Source organism: Cinclus cinclus, chromosome 2, assembly GCF_963662255.1.
Source record: "Cinclus cinclus chromosome 2, bCinCin1.1, whole genome shotgun sequence".
Taxonomy (NCBI): domain Eukaryota; kingdom Metazoa; phylum Chordata; class Aves; order Passeriformes; family Cinclidae; genus Cinclus; species Cinclus cinclus.
The window spans coordinates 81,961,994-81,979,369 of record NC_085047.1 but is presented as its reverse complement, the minus strand read 5'-3'; positions in this window follow the sequence as shown (position 1 = coordinate 81,979,369).

Here is a 17,376-nt window from a genome sequence, read left to right as displayed (position 1 = left end):
AATTGTTTCAATTAGGCTCTGCATACTCTGCTGCTGGGAAATAATCATGGTGTAAAGCTTTCAAAGAGATGACTTCAATAATGTGTTAAGAAGTAAATCAAAGCACAGTTTTTATCTGCTGAATGCTAGAGGAATTGTTATTTGAACATTCATAGCTTTTAGATTGTGAAAATTTTAATGACAGCGATTGTCATCTTGTATCTAAGAGGTTTTCTATCAAAAGAAGACTGTTTCTGAAGTGAATAGATTTGATGCAGCCATTGCAAAAATAGGCAGAGAAATACAACCTGTGGCTCAGAAGGGATATTACTGAACAGACATGAAAAGTTAAACTAAACTAAGCGAAGAATACAATTCTGCTAGTCTGGTGGATTAAAATAGCCCCTCACTCCTGACTGCTCAAAGCGACAACAACCCATCCAAAGTCACACCCAGGAATGAAATTAGAAATAAAATTAATGCTTCAAATTCTGTCTTTCTGAGTCTGAATGAGTCTGTCTAGATTCCTCCTACTTTAGGGCTTCAGGATAAAAACAGGGAAGTGAAGACACACAGCATGACAGATTAGATGACTGGGAGATTTTGTAACTTGCCCATTGCTATAGTAAAATTCTCCTTTCAACCAAAGACAAGACACCATCTAGTGTCTTGCATCAGAAATCTTTTTTGAGGAAATTTTGGAGAACTTCACTGCAGATTAGTCCCTCTTATTACAGAGGGGAGCAAATGAGCAAATCAAAATCAATTGTTTTCCTTTCTATATACTATATTGATCTTCTCTATAGTTTTATTTCTTTTTACTGTGCATTGGTCCATACGTGTGAGGCTGAGAGTGAGGGTAGGGAGGCAAGTAAGAGAAGTTGGAGGTGGCATTTAGAAATGTGAGTCATGAATGCAGAGAAGTATGGTGAAGAGTTCATGAGTTACTTGAGGTACGTGACTCCATAAAATTTTAAGTTACAGCTGAAATGGGATGTATTCACATGCCTATATGATTCCACATAATCTTCCACACCTGCCCTAGATCTATATGCAGCCCTAGATGCAGGTTGGTTACTGATGTACTGGGTGTGCTTTTTAAATTTCAGGATAAAATGCCTCTGTTATATGCAGTGGAATGAAAATGCATGTGTTTCCACTTACCATAGGTGACAGCCAGTTTTGTGCAAAAAGGTCTTCATTTAACCACTGTAAAGCTATACCACTGTCATAAATCTCTTTGAAATGGTATTGTATAAATTTCTGATAATATCCAGGGTAATATAATTGTGTTCACTTTATGTTGCTTTAGCCCTTTTTTGTCTTATGCAATAAGAAAGTTCAATATTCACAGGAAGTCTTTATGCTGCTGCATGTGAAAGTCTTGTTTTCAGCAGATTAATGATGGCTGCTTGATTCTTAGACTTCCCTCCCTGCAGCTCTACACTTTCACGTATTCATCCAGGTTTTCCTTCCTTTACCTAACATGATATCTATACCAAAAACAGGGGCAGCAGATCGATTTCTCTATTTTTCATATTACAGAAGTTTTCCTTTCCTTTCCTTTCCTTTCCTTTCCTTTCCTTTCCTTTCCTTTCCTTTCCTTTCCTTTCCTTTCCTTTCCTTTCCTTTCCTTTCCTTTTCCTTTTCCTTTTCCTTTTCCTTTTCCTTTTCCTTTTCCTTTTCCTTTTCCTTTCCCTTTCCCTTTCCCTTTCCCTTTCCCTTTCCCTTTCCCTTTCCTTCTTCCTCTCTGCCTCCCTCCATCCTTTTTTTTATTTTTTTAATTATTATTTGCTCTATGGCTTACAGTCCTTTTTACTGCAGGAAGCAACTCCCTGTTTCCCCAATGCATTTAAGAACCTTCTTCTTACTTCTTCTTTACTTCTTAAGAAGCAAAAAAGTCTCTGAATAGACTCCAGTTATTTTTTAATATCTGTCTAATTTGCTTCTCTTTTCCACTGTTTAAAGAATTACAACACTTTCCCATTTCATCCGGAGAGGCTACAAAGAAAACTGTGTACTGCAGTATTTTGACATGTAACTCTGATAAGTGAATTATATAAACAGAGGAGGGGAGGGGGAAGTTGACATTTTTAATGGTTTGGGGGAATAAGGTATCTTTCAGAGTCACTGTAGATATTTCCTTTGGTACTATTTTTTCCCCTTCTTTCTCATTCCAGAAAGATTTGTAACTTTAAAGCCTTGTTGACCAATGTTGAAAAAGTGATGTAACAGCACTGAAGTTGAAGGGTGTCATGACTTCTAAAGAAAATCTTGAATTTGGTCCTCTCCAGCCCTTTTCTATACAGATGACAAGTAGTTCACATTTTGATATTGTTTTTTCCATACACATTTTCTTTTCTTATCAGCTTTTAACTTGATTTGTTATTTGACACCAACCCGTTTCTTATACATACCTCTTCTAATGGCAGGATTTCACCTTTGACAGTGACAAAGGAAGCAGGTTCACCAACTTAGATCAGTGCATCAAGGTGTTTAAAATATGTCTGAGCATACCTATGACTGTTGGTGATAGTTGCAGGATTTGGGCAGTGACATTTTACAATGACTTACAACAATATTGAAAATAATGTCAGCTAAAGAGAAAGTCATGGAAGAGGTTGTCAAGCTGCTTGGGAAAGGAAAAGTAAGGGGAGAAAAGGTCAGGCAATAGAAATTATTATAATCATCTTTTTAAAATTACCCAGTGGATAAAGATATAAAGACTGTATCTGAACCTAAAAATTGTTGATTAAGGTATTCATACCCTTGGGCTTTATTTAGCTGATAAGGTGTAGAACTGTATGTCATTTTTAAAAGCAGGGTAAACTTAATTCTCTTACACCAATTATTGAAGGGAAATGAGTCAAGATATTCCTTTACAAGGCAATCAAGTCCTGAGGCTCCTGAACAATTTAGGGATGCAGATCCATGTCAGGATTCTGCATGTAACCAGTGGAGGTACTGAGATAGTAGAAGGGCATTAGAAAGAAGACATCAGTACTGCATTTAATACACCCTTGCCCAGTCTATATCCATTCTTCACTGGGGTGGTAGGGCTTGAGGAAATGTCAGGACATATATGTGGACCCCATCCACTACTTCTTTGATGTCTTGGGAAGCTGGTATATATCTTATGGACATGTAAAAAACCTATATGGCCATAAAGAATATCAGAATAATCTTATTCACATCAGAAATTTCCCTTATAAAAATGTATTTGGATAACTTTTAAATGTCTTTAAAATAGAAATTGCAGAGAGCAGAACTAAAAGGAAGAGCTGGATCCAGTATCTGAGGCTTGTCAACTGAGCAAAGAAGAGACAGAACAAACAGAATGTGCTACAGTCAAGAATCATGAAACTACAAAAATTAATGTCAAATGGGCTACAGTAAATCCTGTATAAATACTATACAATGTTACATTGGCACAACTGAAGGAATAGAGGATTCTGAATGCATTTTACCTGAAAATTATTTGCTTCAGCATGCTCTGTCTTTGTACTTAGATCCCATGCACATCCATTCATCTTTTCTTTCTCCACAAATGTCTTGTGAATACCCTTTTCACAGGTTGCTCAATCTGGTTCATGTCTTCTGTCTATCTGATCCTTTTGAATTCTGCAGGCTTGAATGACCAGTTCTATGGCTATTATGGGAGCTGTTTGACATGGTCTCAGACAAACTTTTCATGTATAGCCTCAATCACTGAATGTAAGAGGTGAAACTGGATGGTAAATTCACTTCTGTTTCCTGGGAGAGTGCTTTGACTATAGTGTTAAAGAAATATGTTTAATTGAAAAGGAATTAATTTTCTCCCCCCCCCCCCCCCTCCCCCAGATACTCTATTTTAGCATTAAGCATGCTCAGAACACATTGACTACATTTAGAATCCCATGGTCTCTGATACAAGGAAATCTCATTCATGAGTTTTGGATTTATATGGGAACAAGATTGAAGCTGCATGTTCAGGTCAGTTAAGATGATTGGACCAGTACCAGACTTTCACATCCCTAAGTAACTTTGAGTTGAAAATATGACATGACAAAAAGGATTGAAATTGATGGATTGAGGTTTTATGGGTTATTCTATGACAATTAAGCACTTAAAAATGACCTAATATAAAATATGTGCCTCTTCATCTTTGTTAAGCTCATCTCAGAAAGCCCTAGAAAAGAACATGTTTGAAAGTAGAGGGATATTGATTTAGTCTGAAAAGAGGGTTCAAAAGTTCCCATGGAAGGCGAACAGATAAGGGTCATGTCAGAAAACATTTGTGAGTTACTCAAGAAGCACATGCAAGGAGATGAAGGGAAGAACACTCACAGAAACAGCCACTGGAAGTTTTAGCTGGGAAGAATTTGCCAACTGATGCTTAGAAGAGTGTTGTGAGGACCAGACAAGAGACACAATGTGTTTCCAGACAGAATGCCTCTTGGGTTTCCAATTAAAGCAGTTAACCATGTGATAAATCCACCAGAAAGGTACACTACTCGTTCCTCTGAGTTTTTTGATTTTTGGATGGGCAACTCTTCTCATTGAACATCTAAAAATTACTGCTTATTCTTGTTTTTTGTGTTGGTATTTTCAGAACACCTTGTCATGAAAGCAAAGCAGGGTGCATGAGAGAGACGTTTAAGAAGATCATGGTACCATGGCTTCTGGAATTTTGGTATGATCTCATACTGGCACATAAAATGTCAGATTCTGGTAGGGTATCAAATGCACTTGGAAGTTTTAAACATGAATCCATGTCTGCTGTCTGAAGAGCATATTTTGGCACACACCCAGTTACGGTCCAGAATACTGTTAATGAAGATATCAAAGGACATACCTTTTGATATTTTACTTGTAGGTTATAACATGAGCCAGAAAACAGTTCCTAACCTCACTAAAAACACAGACAGCTGGCTGTAGGAATGCAGCGGAGAGTATCAGTAAAAATAAACAAGGTATAGGAAAACACAAAGGGAGGGAAAGTTAACATCCTCTCCCTCTATTACAGACAAAAATGAAAGTAATTTTCCTCAGGTCATGATCCCAGTGCCTGTAAGCTAACATAGCTCAGAACAAGCAGGACCTCCACCCATTTCCACAAGGAAAGCAGCAGGTACATTGGCCAACTTGGAATAAGTGCTCTGTGAGCATGAAAGATAACCTACTGTATATCATTAGTGAGAAACTAGGGATGAGCGTGTTGTACAATGAATGTGATGTGTGTGTGATGTACTTGAATTTGGGGAAACAGAGTCAAAAAGGGCAGTACAGGCACTTAACCTCTGGATGGATCCATCCATCCATCCATCCATCCATCCATCCATCCATCCATCCATCCATCCATCCACCTATCCATCCATCCATCCACCTATCCATCCATCCACCCACCCTTGCATTTGGAAAGAGCATTGTCAAGCATGTGACCTTGAAAGAAAATCCCGGTGGAAGAATGATGACATAAGGAAAGGGTAAACAAATTCCATGGCTTTATTTTACCTGGAGACATCAAATTAAACTAGATGGAACAAAACATAGGCTTATTTAAAGAATGGTTTGGCGCAATAAGGGCACAGGATAGAATAGGGAACTTTGATCTGGGAAACTGACATTTTGAAGCTGATGTTTATTACATTATGAAAATAGTTAAAAAGAGAGTACTCCAAGCAACATTTTACATTTAGATGCCACAAAGACACTATCAAAAATAGAATTTGCAACCAAACTTCCTTGGATAGTTACCAAGTAGCTCATCTATGTCACTAAGGTGCAGAAGATGTGGAAAAAGAAAGATTTCTCAGTAATGTGTTGTATAAATATAACATGCTCATTAACTTTCCTATTTCTTACCATTCTGCAGGTAGTATGGGGTAAAATCAAAAGAAATTTCTGTGGGGAAAATGAAAGAAAATGAAAAAAAAATTAGAAAAACCAGGGAAGAAATGACAGACTGTTCCCCTGCCCAAAAAACAAACAAACAAACAAAAAACCCTTCAGAAATATGTAGGCGAAGAGATTCTAGATAATGCTATCTCACTTACTGTAATGAAGCTAGTGATTTCTTTTCCAGGGCAGTGAGGCTAGGGGCAGAACTTTGGGTTGAAGGGACACCTTACAGTTAAATATTATTTCTAAAGAGGGAGAGAGAAACAAAAAGAAGCTGAGTCGAATAGCATGTCCTGGTTTCTGTGATGGGCTCGCCCAGGTTGTCTGGCTTTAGTCTTTACCCCAAAAAAGATGCAGTTCCCCAATCTCAAAGAGAAGGTGCTGAGACAGACAGTACATCAGTATCTTGTGTTTGCTGCTACATATAACTGGGTGCAACTGGGCAAAAAAGAAGTCCGCACATGTTTGCAAGCAAAGCATAAATCTAGAAAAAACTTGTGCTAGCTTGCTCTTTTGGCCCTTGTCTGTGCATATTGTTTGTGATTGGCTGAATATAGAAAGCATTTGTTTTACAAAACCTGTCTTGGGATTAATTCAGTGAATGAAGGGACAGAGAAAAGTTTTCAGCAGAGTCCTCTCTATGATCTGTACCTGTTTTGCCATGATGGGAAAACTGCTATGTACCGTTTGAGTACAGTCAAACAAATTTTTTCTCTCTTGTAAGAAGCAATGTTAGTCTTATGACCTGGGGGTGAGGTCTGAGACAAATTACAAAGGAATGTATAACACAGCTTGTCCTGTAACAAGAGCCTGGGAGACACCCCAGGCCCCCGTGAAACAGCTGAGGTGGCAGTAAAGTGACACACGGCTTCACTGAAAGGAGCCTGGAGTGAACTGAGTGTGGCTTGGGCAGGCAAGGGCAAGACACAGAGTTTGGCCAGGGAGCAGGTACGTGTTTAAATGCCAATTAGATCAGGCACAGCTTCACTCAGGCTCTAGCAAGCAATCTCAGATCAGTGATAACAGGCAAGGGAGCTGAGATATTTTATACCTGTTATCTCCTTGCAGTCATGTTAGATTGCTCCTCAGAGGCAGAGGCTCATTGCTGGTTTATTGACAAGCAGTGACAAAGTCACTACTTCTAGCTCCCCCACCACTTTTTCTCATTTAACTGTTCACAGATCCTTGCTTTTCATAAGCAAGTCTGGAGATGAACATTTCATGTTGCAGCTATCACTGGTCAAACTTCATGAATATGTTCCTACCCAGGATAAAAGTCTTTTTACACCTTGTTTCCACACTCCAAGTATTACAGTGCAAATCAGAGCCTTTTACAGTTCCCTGTTCTAGAAACTTATCCATATGAATATAGGCCAATAGAGTCTTCTAAGAAATAAGTTCTTCAAGCCAAGTACTTACTTTTCTTCTCACCTTAAGCAGGGCATAAGGCTTAGGTGTTGTTTAAAACATGGAAACTCTTCCAAATATGTTGGCAGACAAATAGAGGAGCTTGTAGTTGGTTGTGCTCTGTAAAAGTTCTGTGTAGGAATAGATGAACAAAAATATTCAAGAATTATGTAGAACCATTCTCATTACTGGGATCACAGAACATACTGACTTGTGAAGTGTGATCCTTAAGGTCAAAAGTCCCCAAATCCCATGAAGCATCTGTAATGGAGGAGAATGCTTTAAAAAAACCTGCTACAAATCCTGTGTGTACACTTAACATATCTTAGATCTGTCTAAGGTATGCATTCTAAGCATGTCTAAGGTAAGGTATCCAGCATTCCTCCTCAAAATCACCTCTGCTTGTATTTATAAAGAATGAGAAAGAAGTGTAGTATAGAAGTTATTTTTCATACTAAATACAGTGTTTGCATCTATTGCTCATTTTCAGTGGTTTTGGGTTACATGCATGGAGCTTTTAAAGGTTCTGGGTAAGCCAGGAAAGTTTACTGAAGTTCTACTAAATAAACCCTAAAAACAAAACAAGAAGGAAGGGCCTTTTCAGTATGCCATGGGCCCTTAAAACTGCCACTTTGACCTTCAACACTGGTACCTGAGGAAAAAGAAAAGTGTAGAAGTAAACTGGGGCAGTAGATAGTGCTTCCCCAGAGGCTCCCATACTCTTGTTCTAGAACAAGCAGATGGGTAGATGATCCAAGGATGATGTGACAATATTTATCTAAGAAGCCCCCTGATGATTCAATCTCTCTAATCACAGAATCTCATATTCTCAAGTCAGAATTAATAACCTTTTGGCTATTAGTATGATTTAGCCCTGGGGAAGTAATGTTTCCAGTCCCCTCAATGTTCCATAGTTTCCCAAGAGTTTCTAGCTGCGCATGTAGCTGCAGCTATTATTCCAAAGGCAAGTAATATTTTTTAAACTAGGTGTGTAGGTGGGGAACAAAGTGATAATTTGGCATTTACTCTGGTAACCCTGATTAGATTACAGACCATTATACAAATTGTAATGATAAAATTCTGCAAATAGGAGGAACCATATGTTTTATCACCTGCACAGTTACAAAAAGAAAATCTGAAACCCTGTATCTTATCTCTTCTGTATGACACACTCTTTCCAAAACCCCACTGAATACACCCAGAGTAAAGTTCAACCTAAGACAGACATTTCCACATTCAGAAGCAATCCTGTAAAGCAACTTTCTTCCATTCTGACAATGTCTGTGTATTCTAAATCAGTACAAGCTGCAAAATGAACACTAAAAGTTATAACTGAAGAAAGCAATTGTCCTACTTCATTAATTCCACCAAAATTCCATGTGTGATTTACACTCGTAGTCCCACTTTAACTTCCCTTCAGCCCATAAAATGTTTAGAGGTCTAATATATGTTACTGCAGGTATTTCTCTGACTTTGCTGAAGACAGCAAATAAATCTGCCCCTTGTCTTTCTGATTACTGGCATTCTTTAGTGCATAGCAAAGATTTTTCACACTTTGTGTGGTGATCTTCTGTGGTAGATTATTGCTTTATATTGAAATAACAGTATCAAATTAATTTGTCTGATCCCTGGAGCTGAATTCCAACCACCAGGTCACAAAGGGAATATATATTTTATTTATAATTCATTTACTACTGACAATCATAGTGGCGATTTCATTAAATGAAATGTATCCTAAACCTAAAAGCCTGTTAATATATACTTATCATTGTTCTGATTTTAGTAACTTTACTGAATTGTTCTATTTTTTCCAGGGGATTAATAAAATATTTTAAAATTATAATTGCTTTTTGATTATGTATGTATAAATTTTTTTTAAATAGTTCAGAAATAGGTGTTTTAGAAAGACCAAATTAAAGAACTATCCTCTTTTCTAATAATAAACTTTTAAATAGACCATTAATCCTTAAAATGTAGAAAAGGTTAATCATTCTAAAACTCAAATCTGCTTGGAATAATTTCTCTAAGGGTTAAAATTAAAATAGGTTTTCAAAACTAAAGCAGGCCGAATAATAACTCAATTTTAACCTTTTTTTTTTTTTTTTAATAGTGTAGAGTAGTCCTCCTTTCTTATCAGCTGGGCAGGGACTTCCTGCTACTGAGCACACATTTGTGTCTTAGACAATATAATGGGCATGTACATTAACTACTCTATTGCTCTTACAGTGCACCACGAATAAGCAATAGAAAGTGGTTTCATCTTTCTCTCAAAAGATATTTTCTGCTGTCTGTATTAATTGACATTTGAGAGCATGTGCTGTCACTTTTGCGTTTTGTTAAGGGAAAAATAAGTATTACAGCTATTGTTGTTAATAATATAAAGCCTGACTTTTCTTACAGAGATTAATTTGAAATGACACTATGAAGCTTGACAGCTCTTGTTGGTTATTTTAATTTACTCGACAATTTTGCGTGCTATTGGCATGGGGACATGGTCTTAGGCAACAGTTTTGTTCTATTAGTTATTATTCTAAATTAAATAAATATTGAAACTCGCAGTAAGCCTAACTAAAAACTAAATCACTATGCAAGATAAATCTCAGTAAACAATTATGGAAGGGAAATGTGGTGATACACATAACAAATGGTGTTACAAATAACAAACTAAACTGATAAACACTTTCTGCTGGATGAGGAACTAAGGTGCACACAAAGTTTCGGCTCTTTTCCAGAAAATTTGAGGTGCTTATATACTGGCTTAAGAGTGCATGCAATTCCTTTATATAATTCAGTCATTTCAGTCACTTTAATATGAGTTCTTCAATTTATTTATTTTAAGGCAAGTAAAGAAGTTCATTAGCAAAGTATGCCAGGGCCAGTCTTACATGTATTAAAATGTGATGGTGAATTGAAAATTGAATCTTTTAGATCAGAATTTTTTTCTCTTCAGCTGAAACACAAAAAAACACTGCTAAAACTACTTTGTCAATCATCCAGATTTAGTAACTTGTCGATGTCTAGGTACATATAAACACAATGTTTTAGTGAATTCTGTGAATTGCTAGTTGTTAAGCTGAGATACAATTCTAAAAATGTTGTTTCTTTCCTCAAAATAAGTATAAAGGATAGAATATATATACTCTAATTCTGCAAGTGGTTATACTAGAATGGTGATTCTTAGATTAATGCAGTGCAGCCTTGGAGATCAGTAGATAAAGAAAATGTGGAAATGTGTTCTACATGAACATAACTCGGCTGGTTATTACATTACAGGGAAAAACCCTCTTTTTGCCTATTCTGAAGTTTTGCTGGGGCTCTGTGTGCTGATAATGACTGTCACCACCATTTGCTCTCCCATCTGCTGATCCCTGATTGGGTTTTAGGGACTGCTTCTTTGTGTTCATGCACACAAATGACAGACCTTTAATTGGTCATCATGACCCAAGTGCCCCTCTCTTTCCTTCATTTTCCTTCCACAAGTAAAATGCCTAGGAGGAAAAAAAAAAAAAAAAAGACAGATCTGATCACTTTCCAGACTTTGCACTTCAAGCTCACAAGCAGCCCAGGGCTTCCAGAAGCAGGTCTTGAGAAAATGACTGCTATCTCCATGCTGCTTCTATGTCCTTGATGTTCCTTATTCCTGGTCACTACACTCTGTCTGCCCTGGCCTGATGAGTGATTCTCAAATACTGTTTGCTGCAGGTCCTAAAATATCTAATCTGTTATTTATCTGATAATGAGGCAAAGTCACTAGAATTTAATTTTCTTGTCCATTAAGGTGTTAATCGGCATTTCAGAGGGTCTTATGTACAGAATGACCTCTAATGTTGCACAATGGGGTGTATCTAGCTTTCATAAAGGGCACAGGTCCTTCTTTTTGGTGCAAGTTCTTTATTGGGACTATTCTATTTATCACCTCTGTGAAAACCTGCAGTTACTAGAAATTGCTCATCCTACCAGTTATCAATGAACTTCAGACGTCCAACCCCATTAAATTGCTTATATTTTATTCACACATTTGTACTGGGTCTGGTTTGCCAACACTGGCTACAACACAGGGCTGTGATGTGTAAGCCTTGGTTCACCTGATGCCCACCTGGTTCAGGTCTCCTCCTCAGGAGGACAGAAGACAAAAATGCTGTGAGTACACTCGGGGACTGAGATAACAACAGGGAGACCCCTCACGAGTTCCTGTCACAGAAAAACAGGCTTGACTACAGGAAATTAATTGTTTTTTGCAAGTTAATAACAGAGTTGGATAGTTAGAAACAATAACAAAACTAAAAGCCTCTTCTTAGCACCCCATTCTTCTCCTTGGGTTCATTCTTCACTCCTACCTTCACTTATGTCTCTTCCCCTTAAGTGACAGACGGTGATGAGGAAAGGGAGTTGTGGTCAATTCAGGACACTTAATTTCTAGTCCTCCTCCTTCTCATACTGTTCACCTGCTCCAGCATGGAGTCCCTCCCACAGGATACAGTCCTTAACACAGTTCTCCAGCATGGGTCCTTTCAATGGGGTACTGCTCTTCAGGAATGGACTGCTTTGAAAAGGTCACAGATCATGCCAGAAAACCTGCTCCAACCTGGGCTGTTCTCCATGAACCCTAGTGCCTGAAACAGGTCAGCTCCAACATTGTCTGTTCTCAACCTGCAGCTTCCAGTCACATCCACCTGCTTCAATGCAGATTCCTCCACAGGCTGCAGGTCGGTCTCTGCTCCACTGTGGACCTCCGTGGGCTGCAGGGCACAACCTGACTGACCACAGGCTGCAGGAGAATTTCTGCTCTGGCCCCTGGAGCAGCTCCTCCCCCTCCTTCCTCACTGACCTCGGTGTCTGCATGGCTGTTTCTGCCACATATTTCTCACTCCTCTAACACCTGCCACACCACATTTTTTACTCTTTCTTAAATATGTTATAATGGGCTCAGCTTTAGCCAGCAGTGGGTCCATCTGGGAGCTGGCTAAGCTGGCTCTGTCTGACTGACTTACAGAAGTCACCTCTCCAGCCCCCACTACCAAAACCTTGCCACCTGGAGTCAACACCGGAGTTCTGTTAAACCCAAATGTAATTATGGCATGTAATGAATTCATTTAAGCATAGAGTAGAGAACAAAGAACGCTGAACTTGGCTAGGGTTTATAGTAAAAGCCCAAATTTTGACAATATAAAGACAATATCGCAGAGAAAATAACTGGGAAAAAAAATGTCAATAATGAAACTTCTTTGTTAATTTTCTATGGCTTTTTCTTTGCTATTTTTTTTTTGTTTACTAGCAAATATTTTCTTTCCTGACTATCCTATTATGGTGGCTGAAGGTCATAGAGATGAGTACATGGTTCATGGAGTTTCTTCTTCATTTCAAGGTATAAAGGATGAAATTATCTTCTGTGCAAGTGAGGCATTCTGAAACATAAAGAGGTCTGTGCAATGGGACAGCGATCATGTTCACTTCTAGAGAGGGGTCAAAGACTCTTTTTTGTATGAAATCAATATTAAATCCCTGAAGTGTTTAGAATTTCCCTTTTCAAATCCATCCTCTTTGCATTTTAAATTATTTAATTCAAGGGGTTTTCCGAATTCTGGTGAAAACTATCTATATTTCTTCCTTTGTTAAACAAAATGTAAATAAACTTTTTAAGACAACTCCCCTCACAGTAGGATGTTAATAACAAAACATTGCCCAAGAGTTAATTGTGCTGTTTCATATTAAAATGTTTGTCTCAAAAGATTCATAAATATTTTATTTCTGTAATGCAAAATGTTATTTTCCTTTTTAAAAAATTGCTGCTCTATACTTCCTTAATGACTTTACTAACAAAAAAGTCTGTTGAGAATTATATAAAATCCCTTTCTTTGAGGCTCATTAGAACAATTAATTGAATATTAAACACAGTAGGTATCTCAGTGTTTTGGTATCTATTTTACAACTAGTTAAATCCTAAACAGTCCTAAACAGGTCACAGGCCTCAGTTCAAGGATGTTTGTTTGTAATAAAAGCTCTCCTGCACCTGGCTTTGTGCTTTGTAAGAAACTGTTTTTCTCCAGGGTACAATTACATCAAGATTTTTTTTTTCAGCCAGCAAGAAGAAAGAATAATAGGTAAAACTCAAGTTACACCAAATATTTGGTCTAGGGTTTGCCTTTGCCAATCTATTGGATATTAAGCATAAGAGTTTGAAATCCCATGAGAACAATAGGTTACTATTTTGTGGCTATTTTAAAAGGCTTTAATTTAGGCTAAACTTCCTTTAATTTTTCAGTTCATATCAGAGGCTTTAAGTCAGGATAATGAACTATACTTTAAGTACATTTTCCCATTCCACCAAGAAAAAAGATAGTGTTTTCCTTAGTGAAGTTTAATATTACTAATGGCTCTTATTCTATAGAAGGGATTTAAGAGACTGATTAACTAGAAGTTATTATTATTCCTACTAATTGATTAAAATGTGTTATTTCTATACCAATACTCTGCTTTGAATGGGTGTTGTGGTTTAAGCGCAGCCATCAACCATTCCCCATGCAGTTGCTCCCTCACTTCCCTACCAGTGGGACCAGGGAGAGAATCAGAAGGGTAAAAGGTAGAGAACACATGAGTTGAGATATAAACAATTTAATAGAGAAAGCAAAAGCCACAGATGCAAGCAAAGCAAACCAAGGAATTAACTCACTGCTTCTGAAGGGATGGTAGGTGTTCAGCCATCCCCATGAGAGCAGAGCCCCGTCACACAAAATGGTGGTGTGGGAAGAGGAATTCTATCACTCTTTCACCCCGGATTGCAGGGGGAGGAGAGAGGATGCACAGCCACATGCTCCAAACACCCCCCTTCTCCTTTGTATTCTCACTTTATATACTGAGTATGATGCCATGTGGTCTAGAATATCCCTTTGGCCAGTTGGAGTCATCTGTCCTGGCTGTGACTCCTTCCAGCCTCCCATGCCCATGTTCCCTCAGCCTCCTTTTGAGCATGGCAGTAGGAAAAACAGAAAAAGACTTGACTCTGTGAAAGTTCTTCCCAGCAATAACAAAAACATTCCTATGTTATAAACTGTGTTTTCAGCACAAATCCAAAATTGCCTTCTACCAGGTGTTGTGAAGAAAATTAACACTTTCCCCTAACTCTGCTGCATGAGGCAGAGGTAAAGGAAAACACACTCTTGTACATGGGTGCTCCAGAAAGATTTCCCATGTGTTCACGGAAAAAGAATATGAAGGAACTACTTACAAGTTATAGTTTCAAATTAAAGACAATACTGAAAAATAATCTATACTTACTATTGCAGAAAAGTAGCAGTAATGACACAGAAATTATATTTCAACAACAAAACTTTTGAGAATATTGCCCAAACAATCCATTGTCAACTTAGGGAATTATAGGAAAGGAAGTATAATTTCACTAGCAAGTCCATACAAAAACCTCTCTAGAAAACAGAAGTAGGTTTTTTCTTTCTGGAAAGATTGTCATCCAGTTCACTCTAAGATAATGCAGATAATGCTAATAGGTGGACATCACCTCTTTTCCATATCATTCTACTTTTGCTTTTGTAACAACACTTTTCTAAGAATACAAGAAGGAATGGCTTTGTGTGAGAGGTGAAAACTTTATTTGGCGAGATGACATAGATCAGTCATATGTTACTGTATAAAACTAGACATCTAAAATGTTAGTGATTTTATAGAAATGCTGTTTATAATACCATCAAATTGTTTTCACAGTTTCAGCTTTCCAGAAATGATAGACAATATCTTCTGCAACATTAGGAAGGGAGCATGATTTAAGTCCCTCCCTGTGGCAGGGAAAAAGCTAAGGTTTAGCTAAAAACTGTAAAACTTCTATATACCAAAGGTGCAAAGCCACACATTTGGCCTTGGGAAGTAATTTTGGAAAGTATAAAGTGTCCGTTTTATTGTGCAAAACTGTTCTCTTCTCAATTCACTGAGACTGATCCTTTTACTTTAAAGAGGTTCCACTGATCTCCCACTCTGGTGAACATTGGGAACAAGCTGTTTTTTTGCTCCACCTTCCTTTGATGATTTTCTGTCTTCTATCCTTCGAATCTTTTCTCGTTCCCTCACTTACCATGTCCTAACTTTCCTCAGAACTTCAGACAAGTGAGATTACCCTGCAGGAAAGAAAGAAATGGTCAAATGGTTTCTGAAAAATGACTGTTTCTTTTGGGGAATCATAATGTTTTACATTTTTAACATTACTTTAAATGCATCAAAGACTTTACCTAGGTAGAGTCTACTGATATCCATGCACAACACAGAGGATCTCTATATTTGTCTGGAATCTCTATTCTAAGTATTTAAATGAGTGATTGTTTGTTTTTAAATATTTTCTTCATGAAATACTAATGTTTGAATGGACAAATTACTCTCTTCTAACTCTGAATTTCTTTAGCTGGACTCTAATTTCTTTCATGTAAGTGAAATACTTGAAGCTTAATGATAAAATTTAATAGAAAGCATTAAAAAAGGAAAATAAGGGGGAAGAAAAAAAGAAGGTTTCCTTTTATATAGTCTCCAGCAGAAGAGTCTTCTACTTTCTATTCAGTAACAGTGCTTGGACTATATCAAATGCAGTTTTAAAAGTGAGGTCATGATGCTATGATTCAAAATTTGTCAGATGTAAAGCCATAAGGGATTTTTAGAAGATGAAAAGACTAGACTTCTGATGTGACCTGATGCAGCTGAGTAACTCCCAAAGTCACAAGTCAGTTTCTGACTATAAAAGAGACATCTGATCAGATTGTCATGCTTTATGTTTAATGGAGTGTTACAAGGACTTTGACACAAACCATTACCCACTATTTACTTATTCAAGGCAGAAACCTACTGGAAAATTGAACGAAATTATCCATACTTTAACAGCTTTGAGCAGATTGCAGTATGATCAAAATTTCTAAAACATGCCCTTTTGAGAACAGTGGCATTAAATGTTCTTGAATTCTAGTATTGTACTTTAATCATTACATTTTACTAAATAATTTTTAATCTCAGGATGCTGAATAGAAATGTTGCCAATATTTAAATTTATGTCTGCTCTACATGGCTATGTTACAGAAAGATTTTTTAATTGACTTGATTCAAATAGTAATCAGTAGGGAACCTGTTGTCCTTTCACAACTTGCTATTCTTGAAACAAAACTACATTAGTCAGTTGGGAATCAAAGCCCTTGTAAAAAATCACTTGCAATAACTCCGGTATCTGATGTTATAGGAAGCTTGAGTTTTCAACTAAAAGAAAAAGAAGCTCAGAGGAATCTTGATCACACCAACATGCACAGAGGAAACATGCTATTGAATAATTACTTCAAAACCTATTGGTTGCTACTCAAAAATAAAAAGCTGGTAAAATGATAATGCTTTTCTAGGAAAGGATGCTCTTGTGAAATAAACAGTGAAGCAAGGCATGATAGCTCTTTTGCAAATCCAGATTAATTTCACATTTTGTGACTGTTTGATTAGCATGTACTAATTCTCAAATATAGAAAACTAAGTGATTTGAAGGCTCTATGACATAAGGTATAATCATAAGGAAGAAGAATGAATTAAATATCCCAGGTCCTTTCTCTTTCCTGCAGGAATGACCAGGGCTTGTATAATTTTCTGAAATGTGATTGCCAAATAAAAACTAAGTAAACCCGTAAGCAAATTGTATTTTCATTCAGGACACTAATGATAGTATAAAAACCAAAAAAGGAAAAAAAATCTAAACTTCACACATCTTTTTGAAATTATGCAGCTAATAGAAAAAGATCACAAATGGTACAGGGACTCTTTATTTTCCACTGATATAGTGGTACAAATACTACTTTAGTCAAAGTATTGAATCAGGTTGAATTGATCCCATGTTAAATTTTGTAGACTGCTTGTCTACAAAAAGAGATTCTGAGTACTTGAGGATATACTTCAGAACCCAGTAGTAAAAATGTTAAGTATTAAGAAAGAAGGCTTTCGTACAATTAACTGCAGAGTGAATCAATTTACTAATCTGTATCTTTATTAAGTCTTCTTTAATTTTTCTGTGGATTTTATTTCTGATGAATCCTATAATTGCAGAGATTTTTATCAGATTAAGCTTGGCCCTAAAAGGCAAAGGTTAAA